The sequence below is a fragment of the Mustela nigripes genome, chromosome 1 (assembly GCF_022355385.1).
Source record: "Mustela nigripes isolate SB6536 chromosome 1, MUSNIG.SB6536, whole genome shotgun sequence".
Lineage (NCBI taxonomy): Eukaryota > Metazoa > Chordata > Mammalia > Carnivora > Mustelidae > Mustela > Mustela nigripes.
The window spans coordinates 226,862,618-226,866,834 of NC_081557.1; positions in this window are offsets into that span (position 1 = coordinate 226,862,618).

Consider the following 4,217-nt stretch of genomic DNA (forward strand, 5'->3'; position numbering starts at 1 on the left):
AGCTCAGGTAGTCATCCAAGGTCCTGGGATCTCCCCCATTTCAGGGTCCCTGCTCAGCAGGGTGTCTCCTTCTTCCTCTCTTGTGCTCTCTCTCAAATATTAATATCTTTATTATAATATCAAATGCAATCTTAAAAAAATAGTCATAAAGGAATGATTATATCTAGAAAGAGAGAAAAAGGAAGGCCAAATGTTAAAAAAAAAGAAGTACAGAAAAGTTTAGTTATAAACGCTCCCAGGATTAATTGCACGCTCATTAGCATCTTTGCTGTGGACCATATACTTTTGAGATGTGTCTTTTTATGAAGTTTAGTTTTTGTTCTGTTTGTTTGATTTTTAAATATAAGCTTAGACTATAATCAAGAGATAAAATCTGACTTTGTAGTAGAATTCACACCCTTTCTGTTGATATCATCAATCGTGGTAAAGTAGAACATGTCTGAACATTTATCTTAAGGCTGGTGAACCTGGAGAATGACATAAAACCTGGCAGCAACGATAGCAGGTGGTGAGAGAAACTCTGCTGGAGGAAAAATACAAAATTACTTTAAGTACCTATGTATTACTAGGGAATACAGAGGAAAGTGTGGAGTCTGTTAATACAGCTTTCAACCTCTGTATAAAGAAAGGGTTATAATAAATCAGAGATTCTATCTTTAGGACACCAAAATCCATTGATAATTTTACTGAGTTGAACTAAAATTAGCTCAGTAAAAATGTCATGTGGTCAAATTAGCCTTAATGGGACCACATAAACACACACATATACACAGAAGGACTGTCATTTTTAGTTCAGTTCTCTCTTTAAGTTTTTCTAGGCAATTTTGCCAAATTCTTTGGTAAGCCTTCATTTTAAAGAAGGAAGAAGAGCAGTGAGAACAGAGGAAATGCTTAAAATATCAATTTAGCTGAAACTTGTAAATAATCACCTTTTCAATTTAGCTGAAATTTGTGAAAAATCACCTTATAGAACCTAGATGTTTTTTACAGTTATGATGGACTGATGGTATGTAATATTGACGATGCAATAATCTCTTAACTCTTTATTTCATGTGAACTCTTATGTGGTTAAAAGGATGGCCTAGAATGATACAAAAATTATGAGTTACTGTCTTGAATACTTCTAAATATTTCGGCACCCAGTTGAGACGAAAAGTTTTCATGATGATTTATAGACTACTCTAATACAAAGTTTTGAACTCCTTATAAGGACCTTGAACTACAAATCCATTTATGGAATCTTATAATCCAATGCACTGCTCACTTGCATGACACTCTACTACTGAGGACTAATAGCTTAGACACAATGTGCCAATAATGTCCACAGCAGCAAGAAGTAATTTTTCAACTGCTTAATGAATTGTTAGTTTAATGGTTGTCAAAACTCAGGGTCAAAAAGGATATTTTCTTGTTAAAAAAATTCTATAGAAGGCTTAATGCTTTTTGTTATGAAAACAAATTATAAGTGTATACTAATGGTTATATAATTAAAAACATATTTTCAAAAACTTAGTTCCATTGCTTTCCTTTATTGAAGGATTTTATTTATTTATTTGTGAGATAACAAGAGAGAGATCATAGAAGGAGAGGGAGAAGCAGACTCCCCTCTGACCATGGTGCCCAGTAGGGGAATCAATCCGAAGATCCTGAGATCATAACCTGAGCCCAAGGTAGATGTTTAACTGCTTAACTGACTGAACCACCCAGGCACCCCAGTTCCATTTATTTCTAATTGAACCATAAGATATAGACATCAAAATGCATAAATCTTATGTATACAGATTAATGCATCTTTTCAAATATATATACACCCAGGTAAACATATCCCTACTCAGATTTAGAATGTTAGCCACCTAGGAAGCCACCTCATACCTCTTTTGAGTGGACAAAGTCCCAAAGATAATAGGTACTACTTTGATCTTTTTTTAACCTCTTGAAGACACCTTGGCTGCCCTGAATTTTGAGCATGAATAAAACTACTATAAATATTTGCATACAGGTTTTTGTGGACCTAGAGTACTCAGATTAGTTGGGTAAATACCTAAGGGCATAATTTGTAGATCATTACTTAGCTTTATATAAAACTTCCAAACTATTTTTCAAAGTGGCCATTTCCAAACTATTTTTTTTTTAATTTTGCATTCTCATCAGCAATGAATAAAAGCTCCTCTTGGTCAACATATGCACACAATTGGTCTTGTTAGGTCTGTTTGTTTTTTAAAGCCACTTTGACATTTTGTTGTTTTGTGTTTTACTTTAAATATTTATATCTATGGCAATTTTCTTTTTGAACATGTTGAATGATTCTGTTTAACATGTGAAAAATCAGACTACTTTTTTGAAAAGTCAAATTATTAAGGAGTAAAGATAATTATACTTGCTCATAGAATGAGTCAAGGAAAGGGTTGCCTGCTGGCTCAATGGGTTAAGTGCATGCCTTTGGAACAGACCCTGATCCCAAGGTCCTAGGATCCAGCCCCCCATCACATCGGGCTCCCAGCTCAGTGGGGAGTCTGCTTCTCCCTCTCCCTCTGCACCCCCCTGCTTATTCTCTCTTTCTCTCTCAAATAAATAAAATCCTAAAAAAAACAAAGAGGGGGTTCAATGATTTGTGTACTTGAGGACCACATCAACTTACAAACTAAACATAATCTTCACTTAGAGATATAGAAGTAAATTTTATCCTACATTTTAGCTACTGAAATAAGATCAATGCCAGGAGGCTGGACTAGCTGTTAGGAGAGTTTCTGTTAGGAGCACATGATAGAATGTTTCTAGGGGTTAGCAATATCCAAGCATAAATCAGACAAATAGCCAAACAACTCAAAGATGAAGTAATAGTATATTCCCCCTTGGTGAGAAGAACATGGGAATACAGGTGGGTAATATTAATTTGAGAAAGTTATGAGTGAAATTGTGAAATAACTCTATTTTTTTAATAAGACCCCTTAATCCCTTGAGTGTGAGTTGACAGAAACAATGCAGTATGCCAGATTTTAAGGAGAAGTCATTAAAAAGATTTCCACAATTTGAGTATGAAAATAAGTACCAATATGAACTGGAGAAAATCAAGGTGACTTAGTCTTGAAAATATAAGTTAAATGAGGGTATTTGGGAAATCCCAGGGAGAATAAGAAAAGTGGGTCTCAGGAGAACAAAAGGTTGGAAGAAAAGTTTTTATTCTGCATGTTCCTCCTGCCTTGAGACCTGTTGATGTTAAAACAGTTAAGAGGTTTGTAAGGAGATCAATGTGCCCAACATTCAAAACTTATAGAAATTGGAGGTGGGAGAACTGGCACAAAATTTTGACACAAGTAATGGTTGATAAACTCTTAAAGTGATCATAGCTGCAGTGGGGTGGGGGGAACTACAAGAATTATAAAAATGAAACTTAAAAAATGATAAATAAAATATTAAAAAATTAAAAACTATAAGAATTCAAAATGAAGCCTAAAGAAGTAAATAAATAAAAATAAAGCTTAACATATTTGTGTACAAATCAGCCAGAAAAAAAACCTATTATTTACTATAAAACCTATAAAACCTTATAGGTTTTTTACTATATTTACTATAAAACCTTACATTTACCATAAGTTATGCCAGAGACCAGTCTATGAATGTCACATGGATAATTTAATTCTTAGATGCATTATAAAAGTTATGTATGTTATCCCCTTTTTAAGATAAAACAGCTTAGTCAGGTAATATGCCCAAGTTTCTTAGATGATTCATAGCTGGATAGATAGCAAGAGCTCCAGAAATGCCTAGGCATTCTGGTATGCTCCATTCTCATGCTAAAAAAGATTTTTGATAGATTAAACTATGAAGATTGGGAGAAATAGGGTGAAGAACATTGAGTAACAAAATGAAGTGGTGCCTAGGTGTCTCGTTTGGTTGAGGGTCCAACTCTTGGTTTCAGCTCAGGTCGATCTGAGGTTCCTGAGATGGAGACTTCCACTGGGCTCTGTGCTCAGCGCAGAAGTTGTTTTTCCCTCTCCCTCTGCCCAACAAGCCCCTCAAGTAAATAAATAAATATATATACTTTTTTAAGTGCCTAATACTTGGATATATTAATCTGCCTGTTGTATTTCATTCTTATAGCTGGACCTGTTAAATGTAGTTTATAATTAATCTAATACTCAAAATAGGGATAGGTTTAGTATTCAAAAATTTTAACTACTTAAATCACCTACAATTGAGCAAAAAAATCTATAATT